Source organism: Falco biarmicus, chromosome 2, assembly GCF_023638135.1.
Source record: "Falco biarmicus isolate bFalBia1 chromosome 2, bFalBia1.pri, whole genome shotgun sequence".
NCBI classification, from domain to species: Eukaryota; Metazoa; Chordata; class Aves; order Falconiformes; family Falconidae; genus Falco; species Falco biarmicus.
This window is the reverse complement of record NC_079289.1, coordinates 30478435-30486860: the sequence shown is the minus strand read 5'-3', so window position 1 is coordinate 30486860 and position 8426 is coordinate 30478435. Positions and strand designations below refer to the sequence as shown.

The 8426-nt window shown below is 49.8% G+C and overlaps 2 long non-coding RNA genes across 13 annotated transcripts in view; one reads left to right on the top strand and one right to left on the bottom strand.

The window, feature by feature from the left end:
• The first annotated feature begins 3040 nt into the window (after positions 1-3040).
• The window catches only part of LOC130145248 (uncharacterized), a 90444-nt gene continuing 85058 nt past the window's right edge, over positions 3041-8426 (top strand). For 11 of the 12 annotated variants that reach the window (XR_008820430.1, XR_008820428.1, XR_008820432.1 and 8 more), the window contains exons 1-3: positions 3041-3159; positions 4474-4594; positions 7767-7842. This is a non-coding gene — a long non-coding RNA (uncharacterized LOC130145248). The other variant, XR_008820435.1, reaches the window with a different exon arrangement.
• The window catches only part of LOC130145249 (uncharacterized), a 49295-nt gene continuing 45469 nt past the window's right edge, over positions 4601-8426 (bottom strand). Inside the window, exon 3 of the long non-coding RNA XR_008820439.1 lies at positions 4601-5630. This is a non-coding gene — a long non-coding RNA (uncharacterized LOC130145249). The remainder of the gene's footprint in view (positions 5631-8426) is intronic.

Below are 8426 nucleotides of genomic sequence, written 5' to 3'. Positions count from 1 at the left end.
AGTGATGCAAATTTAAAGAAATAAGTGTTAAATTTCAATAAGATCTTACTAATACCGGAATTTCAGAGACTAAATTGAGTTTTCTAGCTATCAGGGCATAAAAGTATAAATTATAGAGACAAATGAAGCAGCTGTTCCCAGGAAAACAGGACTGAAAAAGCATAACTTGGGTACTGCATTAGAAGAATCCAGGGAAACTAAGGATCTGAGGAAGAAAAACCTCCTTGAATTATTGTATTTCTGCGTTACACAGAAAATACCTTGAATCACAATCCAGTTGCCATACTGGGAACGCTAAGTTTTGCATTTCACTTTAAGACTACATGCTCTCAGCCTTGTACACAGAAATCTTTTGTACAGCACTTCTGCACCCCAACTCTTCTCTACGTCCCTCCTACGTTCGTCGGTTAACTCGTTATTTTCAGTGCTGAGGGTGCTAAGCGCCAGGCGACCGGTTCTGGCTTTGAACGCCGCAGAGGGATGTGCGGGGGGGGGGGGGGGGGGGGGTGTTGGTAGGGGGGAGGGAGAGGAGCGGTGGAAGGCTGTGACCCGGTCCAACCTCCCAGCACCGCGTCCCCGCAGGCAACCAGGGGGGGCAGCAGCCGGTCCAGTCGCTGCTGAGCGGGCGCCTTAACGGGGCCCGATGCTGCATTCGCTGCGCATCCTGCGCGCCCGCCAGCTCGACGGCAGCCCCGAGCGCCCGCCGACCACACGGCATCGGGGAAAATATCCATACGCCTTCCTGCCTCCGGGAAAAAAAAAACACACACACAAAAACAACCAAACCAAAACACTAAAAAAAAAAACCCAACAAAAAAACAACCCACCCAAAACGGTCGGCCGGCCGAAAGTGAAGAGGAAAGTAAGAAAAGGAATAAAAAGTAACGCTCGAAATTGTAGCTGGGAAGGAGCCCGCTGGCCTGCCTGCGCCTGGAGCTTACCGCGCTGCTATGGAGCTCCCTGCCCCGCTGCGTGGTGTTATCCCTGCCTGCGCTCCCACCGAGGAACTGCCGCAACAAAAAGCGGTCTGGTTTGTGTGTGTGTGCGCAACTCCGAACCGCGAGCGCCCACGCCAAACCCAGCCCCGAGAGGGTTAAACGGCGTCGTGGAGAAAAACGCACCGTGTCACGTATTATGTGTGTGCGGCGGGGTAATCGCTCGGCGGATAGCCTGCGAGAACGATTTCGGCGCCTATCACAATAAGCACGATCGCGCTTCTACAGCTACGAGAGACCGAGAGCTGCTGGCCACCGAGAAATGACATAGAAACAGCCACCAAAAAATAGCTAAGCCAATGACAAATAGCGACCCGGGTGACAGAGACAGAGAATTTTGTAGGCGGAGAAGAAGAGGTGAATGGCCAGCTCTGATCACAGTATTAGGCTAGGCTCTCCATGGGGAGGGTATTTACTCGTTTTTGGGGTGTGTGGGAGGAGAGGAAAAACACCTACAAATAGCTGGCACGATTCAAATGGCTTCGGATTATGTTTTCCCCCCTCTCGTTCAGGAAGGAAACTCGCGTTTTAACGCTAAGGGGGGGGGGGGCGGGGGGGGGAAAATACCCCAGTGCAATACGCCATGAGCAGCACTTTGGTCCTTCGTTAATATCCAAAGGGACAGAGATGATAAATGTGATAGCATGTGGCAGCACAACCGTCACCCAGGTTTCTGCTAAAGGCAGCTCCGATATCGTGACACGGGAAATTAAGCGCTTGAGTGGGAGGTGGAGAAAGCGCTTAAACGGAGAAGTTAATCTGCTAACACGGAAACAGAGAAAAAAGGCGAAGGTTGTCCTCTTATTTGGGGGGGGGGGGGAAGTAGGGAGAGGAGAAAGAGCGAAGGGGCATTAATCCGGCTTACGAAAACACGGGGAGAGAGGAAGGAGGAGGCGGGGTAGGGGGTGGCGGGGCGGGCGAGCGAGGGAGATGTGCATGTAAGTGGGGAAGTCATCCTGGCTGCTGCTGCAGAGCCGGGAAGCAGGAGCCGCCGTGTCCCGAGCGCTGCCCCGAAATTTCCACGGCGGAGAGGCTGGGGGGAAGGCCGGAGGGATGGATTCGCGGGGGGGAGATCAGACGAGAGCCTGTCATGTCATGTCACGGGAGAGCGGGGCGCACACCGGGGCCGCGGCGCGACCCTCCGCTCCGGCTGTCCCGCGCCTCCCGCCCGCCCCGCGCCCCCCCGCCCGCCTCCGCGCCGCTCTCCCCGGGGCGGGCCGCCGGGGGTGCGAGCGGGGCTCCCGGGATCCCCGCCCAGGCCAGACGCCGCCCGACGCCGCCCCGGGGGAGCGGGGTTACCTGCCGGAGGAGGCAGCCGCTCCCGCCCGCTCCCACCCTCTGAGGCTGAGGGAACCGAGTGACAGATCATCCCGGGAGCCAGCGGCGAGACCTGCAGCCGCCCCCGGCAGCCTCCCGCCCGCTGCCCGCCGGGCTCCCGAGGCGACTTTTCCCGGCGGCGGGGTAGAGGTTACCCCCGTTTTCCGAAGGACGGGCTTTCCCCGCCCGCCCAGTTCCCTCTGCCCCAGCCGCGCCCGGTTCCTCCGGCTCTTACCGCCTGTGCCGGTACCCGCTCCGAAGCGCGGCGGTGGTGGCGGCGGTGAGGGGGAGAGGAGCGGGGGGCGGAGGGAGGTGACTTTTGACGGCAGCCGGTGCGGCGGCGGGCGGCCCCGCGAGCCGCAGCTCCCCCGCGGCAGCGATGAGATCGGGCATCACTCGAAAATGGCGCCGAAAGAGCAGGGCTCTTCATTCAAATTCGTTAGAGCCAGCCCCGCTGCCCTGGGGCATGCCGGGAAGGGAGGGGGGGCGCGCGCGGGGGGAGAGCCGCTCGGGCTGAGGCAGCGCTACGGACACGGCGCTCGCTGTCAATGCCGCCCCTCCCCCCCCCGCTGCACCCCCCTCCCGCTCGCAGCCTGCGCGCGCTCCACGCCCTCCCCGCTAGCGCGCGCTCCCGCGCTACCAACCCAACCGCCACTAATGGGGGGGGGGAGGGGGAGGAGGAGGAGGAGGAGGAGGAGGGGGGGGGGGGGGTGGGAAGAGAGAGAGAGAGGGAGAGGGAGAAATGTCACCCGGAGTCCCGGCCCGTGGGGGAGAGGTGGCGCGTTAGAGATGTGTGTGGGAGAGAAAGGGGGAGCGAGACCGCCGCCGGCCCCACGGACTTGTCAAGGTAAAGGCGGCGGGGGGGTGCACCGCGTTTTGGGAAGGTAGGGAGAGGAAGCCGGCGGGGGGAGGGGGATGTGCGCCAGAGGACCTGAGGAAAATATGAAGAGCGCCTCCTTCCCCCCGCCCCCCCCCTGCGCCTCCGAGGACCCCCGCGGCTCCCGCAGCGCTCAGGTTGCAGCCCCCCCGCCGCCCTCCCCAGCCGCGCACCCCGCCGAAGCCGGAGGGTTTGAAGCGCTCGGCGCTTGCCCACACGGCGCGGAGGCAGCCCGCGGGCCCGATCCCGCCCTGGCAGCCGCCGCTCCCCCTCCCCCTCCCGCCGCCTCACGCGCTCCGCCGCACCGGCTCCGCGGCAGCGGCCCGGCTCCCGCCCGCCGCGGCGGCAGCGGCCCGGCGACCCCCCCAACCGCCACCTCTCCCCGCCCCCGCCCGGGTTTGCGAACAGCCTGTGGCGGAGCGGAGCCGAGCGGTGCCGTGTGGGCGCATCTCGGGGCAGATTGGGCCCGCAGTGCCGTACACTGGTCATTTGAAAATAAATATCTCTCCGAGGAACTTGACGGAGCGGGGTTCCACTCCGAGAGCGCTCCCGCCTCGGCTGCTCGCCGTGCTCCGGGGCAAACGTGAACTTTCATTTTCACGCCGCACGCCTCCGCCCCGAGCTGTGACTGACCGTGAGGTACCTGATGGCTGGGGCAGCGCTCCTGGCCCCGTCGCACGGACGGGGAAGCCGCGATGGAGGCTGCGAGCCGCCGAACGCCGGGGCGGGCGGGCGGGCTGCGGTGCCGCCCGAGCCGCCGCTCTGCACTTCTCTGCACTTGACTTCTGACTGCTGAAGGGTCCTTCCCGGGGCGGGCTGCGCGGACCCTGCCTTTGTGGGGACCCAACGCATCCCTGCCCGCGGCTCTCCAGCGTTTCTGACTTCAGTGGCTTGATTTTTTTTTTTTTTTTTTTTTTTTTTTTTTTTTTTTGTATCTGACACGCTTTTAAAAAATGGGAAAGGAAAGCAGTCGCAAAGCAGAGGCCTCAGACCTGCGAGCTGTTGTTCCCATGACTTTGGGCAAGATTTTCAAAAGTACATCATGCGAGCCTGGGAGCTCGGTTCCCACTGACTTTCAAAATCTTACCTTCACATCTGTGAGCTAGTCCTCTTCAACTCAGCTGGACTACTTGCAGACGAACGTTAGCAGGCTCAGGGCCTAAAGCTTTTTCATGATTCCCCTGCTCCCTACCAGAACTGCACTGACAAAAATATAAGCAGAACAAGTTTTGAAGGGAGAGGTAATTTCTCTCTCTCTTTTTTCCCCCTAACCAACTGACATAGTTGAAAACAGCAAGCTTTTGGGCTCAAAAAGCTTAGACGATCATGGCTACGAAAACTACAGCTACTCAGAAAGAATGTAATTCTGGAGGCTCCTTAGTGAAAAAGTAGTGCAAGCCAACATGTAAGTAATCACATAGCTGATAATATACATTTATGTTATTATATTTTCTTCGGATTTTAAGTTTGGTATTGCTAAAGAAAGTGATTCCTAACTTTTTAAACTAAGTCCTCAGTGAAAATTATCTAGATGAAAAAAACCTTTTTGTTAAACAGGAGGAAATATAAATGATTTGCACTGTATTCACATTTTTTCTCTTATTTTAAAAATTTTCCAAAAAGTGTGCCTTTCAACTGAAAGCAATGATAGTAAATGTCTAATAATTTTTTTCTCCTGAAGGTTATGTGCCTGTGAAAAGAGAACTTTGCAGTAGAAATAGCAATGAAAACAGTAAAGAAAAATATAAAATTATGATGTTGCTAATACCACTTCTCTGTACTTAGATTATGTATAGTTTTGCCCTGAAATAATTCTAGTTATTATTTTTCACCCATTTTTCCAACCGTAATATAAGATACAGAAGATAGTATGTCATTCTGTTTGACAGGACATGGTATTCTCTTACGTGAATCACACTATTGTCCCTTCAGATGTCATTCCTAAAGTTTCATTAAGATTTCTAACAAAAGTCAAATTTTTACATCCCCTACTGTTTTAATACTTGCTCACAGATTCCATACTTAATGCATGTAGGCTCCCAATCCTGTACAGACTGAAATGTGTATTATTAAGTGTACCACTGAGTAGTTCTCTTCATTATTATGCTCTTGTATTTCAGACTTAAGAAGCTAATAGCGATATTATACAATCGTTATTCTCAGTATTACTTAGGACTGCATGAAACATAAACCTAATATAATAGTCTTGATTTACATCTTCCATTCATATCTAAGTTAATGCACAATTATAATAATTCAAGGATCAGAATGGGTAAATATTTAACTGGGTATCAGACAAGTGAGAAAGACAATTGCTATAGTCTAAAAATCCATGTAACACGAGGTGGGTATTGCATTCTCTGGCTGTAGCATCTGGGAGAGGATCATCAGTTTGTTTCCTCAGTGACTAGTGAAGCCAAAAAGCCACAGCAGGAACATAGCTGAGGACAGAAGGGAGAGAAAGGGATTTTGAGCCTCACCAAAAGTGATGTCAGTTCTTTAGATCAAATTTCCATTCCAAACAACTTGGGCTCATCAGAATGGTAGAAGTCTTATCAGCTGTAGTAGCAAATATGAGGTTAAGCTGCAGTTTCTGGAATGGACTCCTTTCCTCATACAGTTCTCATTACAGCACTACCTGAACATCATCTAGTAGTGTCTGTCCTCTGTTACAGATTCTTCTTATCAGAGAGTGTCATTATAATGTCAGAGAATCTCCTTACATTGTAGTAAGTGACACGACCAGCATTTGTCATGTTATCTGTTCTCTTGTTGCCAGGAGCATGTTCGGCTGAATGTTTTCAGTTTATTTTATCTGTCTTTTCTTCCATATACGTATTACATATTTATGTTAGTGAGGCAAGGTCAAAGTAATGTGTTTTGTTCTTCAAGCAAAATACAGTTAGGTTTCTGATGACCCCTTAGCTCCTAGGCACATTCATCCTATGGGCTTGCATCAGCCCTGAGAAAGTTCTGTCACTGGACATGACAGCTTTTTTTCTCTCTTGTTGCACAAGCTGTTTTATGTTAGAGCAGGGAAACTGCTGACAACTGGATCCAGTTTAGAGACCTAGTAGGCACTTCTCTAGGAATCATGGATCTAGGCTGTGGAGGATCTTGAGACCCTGAATTTGTAATTTAAAATTCTGGAGAAAATCAGTAGAGAGGGGAAGAGAGGGACGTATAATAACCCACATTGCTGAGATGCCATCCCTTCAGCTTCCTGTACTTGGAGTTTCCTATATGCAGCAGACTTTGTGCCTGGATATGCTGAATTGCCTAAGTCCAGTTGAGAGGTGGCAAAACCAAAGCAAGGCATTTATTTGCCAAAATGGCACAGAAGCTAATCGCTAGTCAGGGATGATTAGAAAGCTGGAGGCTGTCTTCTGACTCAGGCACACATTACTTTACAAATTACCTTGCTACGTGTTTCTAAGATTTATTTTACAACTATGGGGATTAGAGGAATTTGTTGTAATGAAAACTGGCGTTGTGTCATTACCATGTAACTTTTTAGTAAGATTCTTTGGCTTGCCTGAGTGCTTGCATGTTATTATATTCCCTTCATCTGGTCCAGTTCCTAGGTAAGTTAGACCAGTTGGAGGGCAGCAAGATACACCCACATGTAGTAATTATAGTAATTTTTTCAGTAACCACACTTCTACATATTATTTTGGTATTCTGTGTTTGTATGGCATGTGGACATACAGCCAGTGGAAATTCCAAAATTTTTTCTATTTATTTTTCTAATTTGAGCCCTGCCCTTGCCCCTGATGCTCATCCAGCCTTCTAGATCCCTGTTACAGATTCATCTAAGACTCCCTTCAGATCTCCTCTGTAAATTTGGTATCAGTTGAAGTTTAAAGTTTAATAACATAGTAACTCTAGTTGAATGTACTCTTTCATCTATGAGTTTTCTACTTCCTCCTGTAGCCATTCAGTCCGATTTACCCTGACAAAGAAAAGATTTGGAGTTCTTTACTTTTGCAGTTTCAGTCTGCTAGCAATGATAGAGGTTTTAATCTAGAAAGGACTGAAGTGGACAGCATTTACTATTGTACAGTGAAAACAGAGTTCTGAATTTGCCAGTATAGACCTGATCCAGGGATGCTTCTGTAGGCAGTAAAGATACAAGAAGTATGCGGGGGCTTACAACTTGCATCTACTTTATTAGATTTCCTATAAACTTCCAGATGAAAAAAACCACTTAGCTTTGTGGTTTTTTTTTACTGTAGACTGCCTCCTGATTTTTCAGTAGCCAACTTTCAATTTAATTTTTTTTGCAGCCTCTAAAATGCTGCAAATGGTGTAGTCAAAAGACTGGATTTACTGTATTTCATTCAGATCTTACAGTATTGACTGTAACGTAGCTATAGGCCTGACTCATAATCATGAAGACATCCCTGAGGATTTAAGAAAGATTCGTTATGAAACTTAGGATCTGTGGTAAGGTTTTGCTAAAATGGCCTGTTACTTCTAAATATTTTAATATTTTTGTGGATTTAATGGTTGTGAAACGTGCTGGCTTGGTATCTGTGAAAACTGAAGCCCATTCTTTATTTGTGGATTAATTACAGCAGAACAGTTGCCAAGTGCATCTTCTCCACAGCACCCATGAACTTCAGCCTTGAACTGAAGAGGACTCATCAAATGGTGAGAAAATAGCGTGGCTGGCATGACTATTAAGTTATTGAGGGGATGTTATTATTTTTTTTTTCTTCCCATGATTGATTCTGTTATTTAATAGGTATTGAACTTAGATTTTTGTAGGGTAGTTGCTGGGACCATAACCTGATTTCTCTCCCTCCATCAGTATTTCAGCTGTTAATTTCTCAAGCTTTGCTATCTTCTTAGCTGTCCTTGACTTTTCAAAATTGTTAGTGATACACTGAATTCATGAGCTAATTTCTTTATTACTTGCTTTAACCTTAGTCCTGCGCATGTGTTTAACTCTGTTCATGAGTAGTTTTATTAATAGCACTACTTAGAGGAGTGAAATTCAGATATGTGGAATTGTTTGAAACATTGAAGCTTAAACTTTGCATGAATGTATGCCTGAATTTAAATGAAATGCCACTGACATGAATGCAGGAGTGAGGGATCTGGAAATGCTTTAGCTAGTACTAATTTGTTTGGTTTTATGCTGTTCAATTTATTTCTTTTAAGACAGCTTGATGTAAGTTGTTCATTTGCTTCTCTAGTTTCCCAATTTCTGGGCAATTTTGAAATCTGAGCTT